Consider the following 13,418-nt stretch of genomic DNA (forward strand, 5'->3'; position numbering starts at 1 on the left):
CATGCCCTCCCCACAGGTGACGCGACACCTAAAGGGCATCATCAAGGAGATGATCCCAGAGCTCGTGCCACCTATTGAAGGCACACACCTAAATGCTTGCACCAGAAAAAATAGAACCTGCTAGGGGAACACAAGTTTTAATTCCACAATATAGGTGTGCCAGCAAAGAACTCTGTCACCAAGAAACTTTCTGAGCAAAAAGGATGCAAGCAGAAACTTAAAAGGGGACAGTGTCATTCATATGCAGTAACAACCTGTGTGGCTGATTGGTGCAACCATATACATGGTCTGCCTACTCCATAGAGGATGTCGGGCCATTGGTCCCAGCAATGTCCGTCCATCACGTGTGGTCGGCTGAGCTCATAGTCTCCTTGGAATCAAAGTCGAATAATCAATTAGATACAATTTCTAATGGTGCTCCTCTATCATTATACAGGCCACCTGGTCTTAGGAAAGATTTCCCTTCGGTGCAATTTTCCCTCCATTTATGGACGCCCCAACCCCCCACCCCCTGACCCCTCCCAACCTTTTGATTTTGTTTTGCTAACCTAACCTGACTTTTGCCACTGGAGCACAGCCTCCAGCTACGCTTCTCTGGGCTTTTATCTTTTATGGGGAAACTGACACGTCCTCCTAGACACCTCTAAGGATTTTGTGGTGATTGTACAAGTGTGCCTAGACAAACTGGTGGCAGCAGTTTACTTTTATAATCTTTTTACATCTTTTTAAAGAACCATATCACGTTTACCATGTTTGGCGCAAGACTGTGGCCAGTGCTGAAAATGGCTGTGCCACAAAGTCTTCTGTTCTTTGGCCATTTGCTACCTTTGCCTACCCCCAGGTCGAGCAGACCCGGGAATTCCTTATTTGGGCATGCAGCCATGCACGAAAACCGCAACTTTTACGGGCTCCTGCATGTCATGTTTTCTAGTGCCCAGGAAGAGGATTTAGACTGTCTGGCATCAATTCACACTACTGGCGTCAGTATGTCTGGTATGCCTGAATGACTGGGACCACCGTGAACCAGGATTTTTCCACGTCTGGTGTGCATGCAAGACAGCAGACCGGCGATTGGTTATCCCAGATTTCAGCACGAAACAAGTCTTGGATAAGCTAAGGGGCTCTGCATCCATTCCAGGTCAATCACCTGAAGTTCACTCCGAACTACAGAAGGAGCCACGTGTCCTGAAACGCTAAAGCAGACCTGTGGAACCATTGGAGATGTGCTGGAAAGTTTGGCACCCTGAGCCCGCTGTTGTCCCATTGGTCCCCTATTTTTGTGTCGATCACTGAAGGCCTGCAAGGGCACTTCGACCGTTTGGAGTAGTGGCAACAACTACTCTCAGCACTTCCTGATTACCCTGCTAAAGAGCCTCATCTGAAGTGTTCCTGGGCCATCCAGCAAACTAACCAGCTAGAACCCGGGGTATTACGTATGAGCGCCGCCGTAAGGAATCGCCAGCGTGTTGTTCTGGCCCCTCTCCTGCCAAATTTCATAGTCCTGGCTCCTCTGGGTCGCGATTTAAGAGTGTTCCACACCATGAGCATTTGGGGTCCCTGCGTCGCCCTGCGTAGTAGGAGCTTTGCCTGCCTGCCCCCCTGTGCCCTGAGACGTGCTGCATTGTAACTGTCCTCTCATCTTCGAGAGCTGAGAAAAGGCTACTCTAATGCCACGGACGATCGTCTTGTCCCGCAGCCGCTGAGAGTCGGAGCAACGTGCAACTGCAGGGGTTGAACCTACAAGCGACCTGGCCTAGACTGGAAAAGTTTGGCCCGGACTATGTCGAGGGTCGGTGAGTACTTGCATCACTTACTGGTGGCCCCCTGGCACAGCCTATGTCCTTTACACACAAGAATCCCTAAAACGATACTCCCCTTAGCTCCCTAGCTATTCCTGAAACTCGAAAGTCGCTCTGCCTGCAAGTGTAGACCCTCCTCGAATAGTAGGAGACGACTCGAGGGGTGACTGTGTCGGAAGGCGTCCTGGGGGTCTCGATCCTGTAGTGGTTCCTGCCATTCGTAGTCCTCGTCTTGGCATTCTAGGAAGCGCAGTTACCGGTCGCCTTCCCCGTCGTCTTCGGATGGCGCTACAAGGAAAGTGGCTTATCCAACAAAGTCCTCAAAGGAATTGGCTGCCTTCAGGGAGCAGATGTTGGTGATTTTTCAATCGCAGGGCAGAGTTCCACCCGTGCCTTCTGAAGAAGCCGTCAAGGAACGGTCTCGATCCCTGGCTCGTGCACCTTCAGGCTCGGGTCCTCAGCGCGATTCTCATCGGGAACCTTCGAGGTCCCGTTCAGACAAGGCTCAGGATGGTCTCGGTCCTCGTCCCCAGCGAGACTGCAGAAACCTGCTTAAGGGCTCGAGGTCAGCGCCGACTCCATCGGAGCGGTGTCCGTCGGATACGGACGTCGAAGCTTTGCCTTTGTACCAGCCATCAGCACCTTTGTTGAAGCCGTCGGCGCTCTCGACACCGAAGCCATCGACGCCTTCGGGGCCTTTTGACCGGGATTTGCCGTCTGAGGTCCCTGGTATGGTGGATCCTCCTAGGAAGGCTACTTCCAAGTCTGTAAGGCATGTTAAGGATTCCAGACCCTCGGCTGTCCCAAGAAAGGATTTTTACCTCCCTCTGGATGTCATCTATGAGGAGGAGGAGAGGTCAGATGTAGATTTTGACACTGTTGAGCCTGATATGGCTCCTGTCTTTTCTAGTGATAGTCAATTGGAAGAGTTGAGGCAATCTCTTCATGATGTCAGTGGCCTAGACACTTCTCCTTAGGAGGAGTTTGGCAGGCCTGAGCCTTGGGTTCATGCTGAGTCGTCATACAGGAGACTGATGGCTAAGGTCACGAAATATCTTGGTTGGTCCACCCCTCCTGAAGCTTTTGTTCAGGATGACTTGACGCATATTTTGGACCGAAGTCTGTCCTCTGACCCGGTGTTACCTTTTGACTTGACGTTGCAGATAAGGGTGGCGGTTGCTTGGCAGACCCCGGAATCTCTTCCGGCAGTTAACAAATCGTTAACTAAGAAATACCGCCCTTCTGGTAGCTACCCCAGCTACCTTCCATCTCACCCCACTCCCGAGAGTTTGGTGGTTAAGGTGGCTACGGCCACCTTGAGGCAGGCGGCGTACTCTACCATCCTTGCTGATGGGGACGACAAATGCTTCGACGGTTGGGCACAAAAGGTGTTTTCTGCGGTGAGTATGGCGCTGAAATCTGCCAACTCCACTTGTGCCTTGGCAAGATTTTCACACGCTCTGTGGAATTGTTTCTCTTGCGGCTGAGCATATTCCTGAGGGGGAAGAAAGGGATGGGTTCCTTGCTCTCGTACAAGATGGCAAGGATGCCATGTGTGAATCCCTTCATTCGGGTTTGGACACGGCTGACGGTGTTAGCCGGTCCATGGCTGCGAGCAGTTATACGCAGATTTGCGTGGTTGCAGAAGTCAGATTTTGCTCCGGATGTGCAAGCCTGCCTTCTCAACATGCCCTTTAATGGCACGCATTTGTTTGGCAGCAAGGCTGATGAGAGCCTTGAGAGCTTACAGACCTTAAATGCTGCGGCAAAATGTTTTGGCGCAGCTGTTCGTCAACCACTGCCTTTTCTTCCTAGAGGACAGCAGTGGCGGGGAGGATATTTTCGTTACTACTCCTCCTTTGGTAGAACGAGAGGAGCTGCCAGTCAAAGGGGTCAGCGTAAGAGTACCCGTGGTGGTCGGGGAAATAGAGGTGCCAAAGCCGCTCAGGCAGTTGCCTCTTTGCCTTCAGGCGCTGCCGCAGCTGCTCCAAAACAGTCATGAGGCCATGTCCCATGGTTCGCCGGTTGGGGGCAGACTCTCTCAGCATTTCGAAGAATGGCGTGCTATTACTTCAGATGGGTGGGTTCTGGATATAATAGCCCACGGCTACCACCTTCCCTTCCTAAAGCGGCCTCAGGACAATCCACTGGGGAATCTCTCTTTGAAACTTCCAGATCCACTCCTTGTGCAGGAAATATTGACCCTACTAGAGAAAGGCGCTATAGAACTGGTGCCTGTAGCTGAGAGGAAGAAGGGATGGCATTCCCCATATTCTTTGATTCCAAAGAAAGACTGGGGATTGAGACCCATCCTGGACGAGTTGGTTGAACAAACTTCTCAGGAAGGACAAGTTCAAGATAGTCACTCTTTCTCAAGCCCTCCAGACCCTTCAACTTCAGGATTGGTTGGAGTCCACAGGCTGGGCTTCTCCCTCAATTTCAAGAAGTCTCATCTGACACCTTCCCAACAACTCCAGTACATCAGCTGTATTGGACACATCCTTGGGGAAGTGCTCGCCTGGCCAAAGGGGCGGGAACAATTTTCGCCATTTTTGTGGCCAAAATTCCCAAAGAGGCTTCGGATACGGACAAAGTAAAAATTCATCATTGAACAACAACCAGGGTCCAGCGTCCCAGGGTTACCCAAGAGGCCAGCGCAGATCCCGCGGCCGGGGGAGAGCCTCCAAATCTAGAGGTGGAGATCACCTCCCAAACAATGACCGCCCGCTACAGGTCCCCTCCCATGCCTCCCTAGTAGGGGGACGGATTTCACACTTCACCCACGCATGGGAGGGAATAACGACAGACAAGTGGGTGCTATCACCAGTAGCGGGAGGTTGTGTAGAGCTCCTCGAAAAACCATCAAACCATCCCCCACGCCATTGGAAGACAACAAAGGAAGAACAGCTCATCCTGATGGAAGAAGTCAGCACGTTGCTTCTCAAGGACGCCATCGATATTGTGCGGTCCACCATGGTAAACAAGGGTATATATTCAACATACTTCCTTGTGCCAAAAAGTGATCTAATTATGCGCGCCCAGCATTAGACTTACGGCCTGCAAACACTTATGTAAAGCTATAAAAATTCTGCATGACAACGCTACAAGAAATAATCCCACTGTTAAAGCGGGAGGATTACATGGCAACATTGGATATGAAAGATGCCTATTTTCATATTTCAATGTTCCCAGCGCACAGAAAGCTCTTGCGGTTCAAGGTAGCAAACAAGCAGTACCAATTCAAGGTTCTACCCTTTGGAATAGCTTCAGTTCCAAGGGTATTCACCAAGGTACTGGCGGTGGTGGCGGCACACATGCGTAGGGAGGCAATCCCAGTGTAGGACGACTGGCTGAGGACATCTTTGCAAACGAAACACGCCAAGAACCATAAACCTTCTCTTCCAATTCGGCTTCTCAATAAACGAGAAAAAGTCAAGTGCCAAGCACAACAAAACAGTTCCTAGGAGCTGTATTAGATATAAGAACAGGCTTAGCCTTTCCATTCATGGAAAGAGTGCAGAACATGCTTCAGCAAATCCCCCACTATCAAGCCAGTCTCCAGATAAGTGTACGCAAAGCAATGCGTTTGCTAGGCATGATGGCATTGTGCATATATCTAGTCCCACATGAACGTCTGTGCATGCAACCGATGCAGGATTGGTTGGCGAAACAGTGGTCTCAGGCAAGCGGTCCGTGGGACGACCTACTGGTTGTTTCCCCAACACTAGTTCAGAACCTATGCTGGTGGAGAAGAGAGACTCTGTTAAAGGGCAAACCCTTCCACGATCCGGAAGCGCAAGCAATTGTTACAACAGACTCCTCACTCTCCGGCTGGGGGGCTCATTACCTTCACCACACAGCACATGGACTATGGACTCCCATCACGGCACAGAATCATATGAACCTGCTGGAACTACTAGCAGTATTCAAAGCACTTCAAACATTCGAAGCGCAACTGACGAACCAGTCAGTCCAAATTCTAACGAACAGCACCACTGCAATGATTTATATCAACAAACGGTGGGGGCACACACTCTCCAAGTCTGTCCAAGTTGGTGCAGAAAATATGAAAATGGGCACTCAGACGGGGGATATCCCTATCTTCCCAACACGTTCCAAGGGTACTCAACACTCTAGCAGGCTCTCTGAGCAGAGATCCCCTACCAGAGGAACACTAGTGGCAACTAGACTCCAGTGTTGTAGGCAACATCTTCTCTCAGTGAGGCTACCCCACATTAGACTTGTTCGCTACAGGCGAAAACAAGCAATGCTCAGATTTCGCATCCAGGTTCCCCCAGCCAAACTGCAAGGGGGGGAACGCCCTATGGATGAACTGTTCAGGGAAATTTGTTTATGCTTTCTCCCCCCGCCCCCCAACTCCATTAACGAGCAGAATAGTGAACAAGAAGCACAGAGAACAGATGACGCTCATCCTAGTTACTCCCATGTGGGTGACACAGCCGTGGTATCCACATCTGCTCAAGCTGGCAGTGTGCGATCCCATCAAACTCCTGTGTCAGTCCAACCTGTTAACCTAACACAGGGGAATGGTGCACCCTCAACCACACTCAATGAACTTGTCAGCATGGCTCCTGAAGTTAGTTCGGACACCTTAATCTACCACAATGGTGTATGGATATCCTCAAGGAGGTACGAAAGCCAAACACTAGACACTGTTATTTTGACAAGTTGAGGAGATTTGTAATTTGGTACCAGTCTAAACAAACCCCCATAGAATGTATTCCTTCACACATTCTAAATGATATGCTCCACTTGTTAGATTCAGGATTACTATTCAACTCCATAAAGGTCCACCTGGCGGCGTTATCAGCATATACCACCTCTCAAAGTAAAGTATTGTGGTGGAAAATTCCAGTCATTAAATCATTCATGGAGGGAGTAAAAAGACACCACCCTCAAATTTCGAACCCACCACCAGGATGGGATCTCATTGTAGTACTCGCAAAGCTCATGGGGGGGCCTCCATTCGAGCCTATGCAGAAGTCAAGCTTTAAACACCTGTTACGCTCACCTGGACCCCACAGGGGTGTCTATCGGACCCGGACAGCTGCGGTCTCCGTCAACGTGATGCGTAGTGCAGAGATGACTCTCTGGACTGGCCCGCCTAGTCTTGTCTGCTGGACCCGAAGAGGTATTTTCCTGCAAGTGGAGACAGGGATTAGCCACCTGTGGGTTTTAGTGCTGGCCTCCCAACTGTTCTCGCTCTCCCCCACTAATCACCTCCGATATCCCCTTAGTAACCTCACCTTATGTTTGTAAAAGATGAGCTCTCCATCCTGCGTGTCTTGCAGGGGCGCGTAGATACCAGTTACTTCACTGGTTTGAAGGCGTTGGGAGAGTTCCGGTAAGCATTAACCCTGAAGTCCCAGGCGGGATTGGTAAGTATCAAGTTCAATGTGCCCGATGTTCACTCTTGTCCCCTTCCTTCCTTAAGTTGCAACTGAGTTCGTGAGAAGGTCTCGTAGCTGCTGCTGGCGTTCAGGTAAGAGTCTGTTACCCAACGCTGTCCGGTAACTATTGCATGCGTTAACGTGTTGTTTTTCTCGCTCTTTACAGAAGTGGCATATGAAGATATGGAGAATAATACCGCCGGTGGTAAATCAGGTAAGTCTATGGTGGTAAGAGGTATTTGTTGATTCCCTTGGCTCACCTTGTTATTCTTGTGCCCCTAGGTGCCGGAGTACGGCGAAGAAATGATGGAGACAGTGCCGGATCGAAAGATGCTGTGAGAACTGGTGAGTATGGCGCCGTGCTGGAGCTGGCGAAGCGACGTGTGCAGGACTGATGTACTTTCCAGGTCGGGAGATGAAATGGATCCGGAATCAGGTGAGGAATTTGAAATAAGTTCGTTTTCTAACCTTGTCCTTTTCTTCCTCTTTATTCTAGGAGCTCCGGATTCGAGGCGGGCGTGGCAGAAAACTGGATGCTGGTTGCAGGCACGCAGGCGTGGCAGAAGACTGGATGCTGGCTGCAGGCACAGTGAGAGTCACGCTGCTGGATGCAGAATAACACGAAGCATGTGCTGCTGTTGGGACGTGGTTTAAATAGCCTCCAAAGTAGTCCCAGGAAAGAAGTTCCCCAGGACCACACCCGAATAGTCCCTGTAGTAAAATAGTCCCATCCAGGCCTCACGTTGGCTTGGATTTATTTGCAGCATAGTCTGCATGAGGTAAGTAATGTCTATGAGCCTGGCGCCTATGGCGCCAGGACTGATTTTTATTATGAGCCTGGTGCCTACGGCGCTAGGACTGAACCCAGACAGCCCCTTGCTGGGGTTTTTGTAAATGTCTGGATGCCTGCTCCCGGGGCTGATGGGCTTGATCCGGATGCCCTGGGGTAGGCATCATGACAACACCTGACATACAAGACTGCCTTCTTAGTGGCTATTACTTCCATAAGAAGAGTTAGTGAATTGCAAGCTTTGTCAGTGCAGGACCCTTTCTTTATCATCCATGAAGATAAATTGGTTTTACATACTCATCCTAGGTTCTTCCCTAAATTAATTTCCAAATTCCACGTGAACCAATCCATTGAGCTTCTAGCTTTCTTTCAGAATCCAACTAGCTCAGCTGAGGTAAAACTCCACACACTGGATGTGAGAAGGGCAGTCCTTTACTACGTAAACAAGACCAACTGTTTATCTCCGTAGCACCAGCCAGAGAAGGAGACAGCATTTCCAAGAATGCCATCTCAAGATGGATAGTCAGATGTATACAATTATCGAAAACAACTGTAATACTCTGCAGCTTCCAATAGATTTCGGCCTATGCATAGCATGTGAATCTAAGCAGATACAAGCATCAGAAATAAGATTACAGTGAGTAATGTATCCCATATGTTAAATGGTGAAAGGCGAGTGTGGTAACTGTTTGATATTACTTTGGTTGATTTGTTTTTATTAAGGACTTTAATAAATGTATATGTATTTTTTATATACACTTGTCTAAGCGTATTCTGTGGAGTTTTACTGTGTGTGCGCTCGTTGTGGGCTTCTGATCACTCTCACCCCTCCCGAGACTTAGTCTTGACCGCCTGCCAAGCTACCTTGATTGGTCTGGTTTGTCCAGAAGGTTCCCCTGTTCCACATAACTAGGGTGGCCTCCTAAACTTCTGCCCAACAGGTCAGGGTTTAGAAATCCATCTTAACGCCTGGCGTGAGCATAGGCTGGTACAGGGGGAGTCTCAAGGTCACTCTGGCCCACACACGTTTCACTCATCCCAATTGCTTCTTCCGGCTTCCGCCTTCACTTTTGAACTATTAGTTTATCCCTCCCTCTTCCTCGCATTACAAATCATGTCATCCTAAAATAAAGGTAGGTTGACCATTTTCTTAAATGTTTAATGGCCGATTGGTTTATGGTCGGTTGTCTAGGGGTCAGCTCTTATCTTTGAAATTCAGGGGTCTTGGGACTGGTGCAGTTGTAGGAGCTATAACTCGTACTTGGCTGGGTGGGGGTTGGAGGCCTGCTCTGGCCTGTTTGTGATAACCCGTGCACCAAGGCACCTAGCACTGCCTCGTGGCCTTGCAGGGCACATTGGTTTTTTCGGGATAAACATATTGGCAACAATTTTAGAACAAATGGGGGGTTTCGAGGGGATTGGGTCCTCCCACGTATTCCATATCTATGACCGGTAATCACCACAGCTGTGCTGCTTCCCGAAATTTTCGCCGTCCTGCGTCAGTGACGTCGATACGCTGTCCTCAAGGGCCTCCCTCGAGCCGCCGTCACCGGATGTTATAAGTAGGTCGCACGACGCCCGTAGCCTCAGTTCAGTGTTTTCCACGAACGTGTTCGCTTCAGAGATCTCGGAGTGCCTCTGTTCTTCTGAGCTGTTCTATCGGTTCTTGGAACCAGTTTGTTTGTGAAGATTTCCATGATGTCTTTGTCTTCTACCCTGCGGCTGGGTTTCAAGAAGTGTCGGGACTGCGGGTCCAAGATGTCGTTGATGGACCCGCACGACGCCTGCCTCTGGTGCCTCGGTGAGGACCACGCCACGGACGATTGTGAAGATTGGCAGGTGTTAACTTCGAAGGCCTTGCGGGAGCGTAAAAAGAAGCTTTCTGTCGGTAAGGTGTCCAAGCCCTGGAAGTTGAAATCCACTGGACTTTCAACTGATGATTCGAGGGGCGACTCTCCGCATTGTCGGCGTAAGTCCAAGGGGTCTCAGTCCCGGAGCGGGTCCCGCCATTCTTCTGCCTCTTCGAGGCACTCACGGAAGCGCCGTCATCGGTCGCCTTCCTCGTCCGAGGACTCCGCCTGTCGGCGGGTTGCTTGTCCCACCAAGCATTGCACTCCTGCGGAATGGGATTCATTCCATAAGGAGATGATGGCAATTTTTCAGTCGCTGGGATCCGTTCCGTCCGTGCCGTCGAAAGATGCCGGCAGGGAACGTGCTAGAGACACTGTTCGCACGCCTTCGGGCTCGAGCGGTCGTCGCGATCACCGGGAACCTTCGAGGTCCCGTTCGGACAAGGTGGATCGCTCTAGCCATACCCGCTCCAGGTCCCGGTCCTCAACGCCATCAAGACCGTCGGAGCCTGTGAGGTCTTCGATGAAGACATAGACACCTTCGGCGCTTGAGACCGTTGAAGGGCTCTCTCGAGGCTCGCCTCCGAGGAAGCCATCAATGCCATCGGCGCCAAGGCTGTCGAAGGACACGCTCTGGGCTCTGCCATCGATGCCTGTGTTGAAGCCATCGGCGCCCTGCTCAACGCAGATTCCGTCGACGCCCTTGACGCATTTCGAGGAGGATTTTTCAGAGGTGCCCCGGAGACCCGTGGAAACTCAGAGAAAGGCCCTGCAGACGTCAGTAAGGCCTGTATTCGAGCCTTTTTCTGTGCCCTCATCCAGGGATTTATTCCAGCCTCTGGATTACATCTCTGAGGTGGATGAAGGGTCGGATGAAGGTCTGGTTCCTGAAGAGGTTCCTGACAAATCATGTCTGGTCATAGCCAGCTAGAAGACCTGCATCAGTCCTTGCACGACGCCAGTGGTCTGGACACCTCTCCGGAGGTTTAGTTCGGTAGGCCTGAGCCTGGTACGCACACTGAGTCCTCCCACCGGCGCCTTATGTCGAGGGTGACGGAATACTTGGGGTGGTCTGCGCCACCAGTGGATTTTCTGCAGGATGACCTGACGGATATCCTTGACCAAGGTCCCCCAACTGACACGGTACTGCCATTCCATATGGCCTTGCAAAGAAGGGTGGCAGTGGCTTGGACTGCTCTGGAGAGTCTCTCGGCAGTGAGCAAGTCTTTGCCGAAAAAATACCGTCCAGCCAGTAGTGACCCCAGCTACTTGACTACGCACCCCACTCCGGAGAGTTTGGCGGTGCAGGCGGCTACGGCCTCGGCAAAACGGGCATCGTACCCTACCATCCCTCCTTATAGGGACGACAAACGTTTTGATGGCTGGGCGAAGAAAGTGTTTTCTTCAGGGGGTATGGCTTTACAGGCAGCCAACTCCATGTGTGCCTTAGCACGTTTCACTCATACTCTGTGGAATTTTCCTTGGTGGCTGAACACATGCCCGAATGGGAGGAACAGGATGGCTTTCTTGCTCTTGTTCAGGATGGCAAGGATGCCCTGTGTGAATCCGTTCAGTCGGGTCTGAAAATGGCAGATTGCGTCAGCCGGTCCATGGCGGCGAGCACCATAACGCGCTGATTTGTGTGGTTGCGGAAGTCGGGGTTTTCTCCTGATGTACAAGCCCGGCTTCTCAACATGCCCTTTGATGGTGAACATCTTTTTGGCAGCAAGGCTGACGAGAACCTTGAGGTTGCTGACCTCCAAAGCTGCAGCGAAGTCGTTGAGCGCTGCAGTTCCCAAACCTCCGCCTTTTCTTCCTAGGGGACAGCAATGGAGGGGAGATTCCTTTCGATATTACTCATCCTTTGGTAGAACGATAGGAGCTGCAAGTCAGAGGGGCCACCGTAGGAGTACCAGAGATAGAAAACTAGGTACTCGAGGTGCCAAGGCCGCTCGGGCAGTTGCCTCTTTACCCTCCGGCACGGCCGCAGCCGCTTCCGCTCAGTCATGAGGCCTTGTCCCATGGTTCGCCGGTTGGGGGAAGGCTGGCGCAGCATCTTGTAGAATGGCGTGCCATTACTTCAGATGTGTGGGTTCTGGAGATCATAGCCCGCGGCTACTGTCTTCCTTTCCGGCAGAGGCTTAATGACAATCCACCAGGAAATCTCTCTTTGATCCGCTCCTTGCGCAGGAAATAAAATCCCTGCTGAAGAAAGGTGCCATAGAACTGGTGCCTATAGCAGAGAGGAACAAGGGATGGTATTCCCCTTATTTTTTGATTTCGAAAAAAGACAGAGGTTTGAGACCCATCATGGACTTGCCTGGTTTGTACAAGCTCCTCAGGAAGGACAAGTTCAAGATGGTTACTCTCTCTCAAGTCCTCCAGGCCCTTCAACTTCAGGACTGGTTGGTGTCTCTCGACCTCAAGGACGCTTACTTTCATGTGCCGATCCATCCCAAGCACAAGAAGTACCTGAGGTTCGTGGTTGGCGACTCGCACTTTGTTTCGGGTCCTGCCGTTTGGAATGACCTCCACCCCCAGGGTTTTCACCAAGCTCATGGTGGTGGTGGCTGCGTATCTCAGGAAAGGGGGGATTCATGTCTACCCCTACCTGGACGATTGGTTGATCAAGGCGTGCTCTCCCGAGCAAGTCCTGGATGATCTGTCAGTCACCTGCCACTCCCTTCACAAGCTGGGCTTCTCCCTCAACTTGAAGTCCCACTTGACGCCAACGCAGCGGCTCCAGTACATCGGAGCAGTGCTCGACACGTCCCTGGGGCAGTGTTCCCGCCCCAGGTGAGGGCTCATCACATTCAGCAGATGGTGCACAAGTTTCAACATGCCTAGAGTCTCCCGGCGTTAGAGTTCTTGAGGTTGCACGGCCCCATGGCATCCTGCATTCTTCTGGTGCCAGAGGCCAGGTTGCGGATGAGATCTCTGCAATGGGCTCCCAAGATGCAGTGGTCACAGTCCTCCGGCAGGATGTCGGACCCCGTTCAGGTGCCGCCCTCGGTCGCCCAGGATCTTCTGTGGTGGGCCGTTGAAGGCAATCTGATGAGGGGGGCTCCATTTTGGCTACCCTGGCCGGAGGTGACGATCATGACGGACAAATCCCTTGCGGGATGGGGAGCGTATGCCAACGAGTTAACAATCCGCAGTCGTTGGTCTCCGTTGGAGTCAAGACTCCATATCAATCTGTTGGAGCTGAGGGCCGTCAGGCTTGCCCTGAAGGCTTTTCTGCCGACTGTGCGAGGAAGGAATGTCCTGATTCTGACGGACAACAGTGGCCATGCGCTACCTCAATAAAAAGGGGGTCAGGGTCACTTCCTCTGTGCAGGGAGGCGATGCAGCTCTGGTTCTAGGCCATCCAGCAGGAAATTTCGATCTCGGCAGTTCATCTGGCCGGAGACGAAAACGAGACGGCGGACGCTCTGAGCAGGCAGAGCGCGATCTCTTGAGTGGGAGCTGGCTCAGGAGATTCTCCTGGAGATCTTCGCCCTTTGTGGGACCCCACAAGTGGATCTCTTCGCCTCCAGTGTCAACCGGAAGTGCGAAAGGTTCTGCTTGC

Source organism: Ambystoma mexicanum, chromosome 13 (assembly GCF_040938575.1).
Source record: "Ambystoma mexicanum isolate Mex_15411 chromosome 13, UKY_AmexF1_1, whole genome shotgun sequence".
Taxonomy (NCBI): domain Eukaryota; kingdom Metazoa; phylum Chordata; class Amphibia; order Caudata; family Ambystomatidae; genus Ambystoma; species Ambystoma mexicanum.